Source organism: Triturus cristatus, chromosome 6 (genome assembly GCF_964204655.1).
Source record: "Triturus cristatus chromosome 6, aTriCri1.1, whole genome shotgun sequence".
Lineage (NCBI taxonomy): Eukaryota > Metazoa > Chordata > Amphibia > Caudata > Salamandridae > Triturus > Triturus cristatus.
In genome coordinates this window covers 708925087-708925342 of record NC_140589.1, presented here as the reverse complement: position 1 = coordinate 708925342, position 256 = coordinate 708925087, and the positions used below count along the sequence as shown (strand labels likewise).

Here is a 256-nt window from a genome sequence, read left to right as displayed (position 1 = left end):
AGCAGCTACCTCGCTGCGATCTATTGAAAGTCATCCTCTGAGCCAAGCTTTTGTCTCTCGCGGACGCCCTCCTCCACCACACCCAAGGGTGGGTCCCTCTGCCGCCGGGCCGGCAGGAGGGACGTGGAAGGGGGTAACGCGGGCCCACGGGAGGCCGCCTCCACCACATGCCCTCCGGCACGGGGGCCTCCCCCTCCCGTCCCTGCCCCACCGGGGTGCGGGGACGGGGGCCACCGTCCTTCGCGGGTCGGCAGGG

General features: G+C 71.5%; 1 pseudogene; it reads left to right on the top strand.

Annotated features, from left to right (window-relative positions):
- Positions 1-54, top strand: part of LOC146817744 (28S ribosomal RNA) — a 4222-nt pseudogene extending 4168 nt beyond the window's left edge.
- The last annotated feature ends 202 nt before the right edge of the window (positions 55-256 follow it).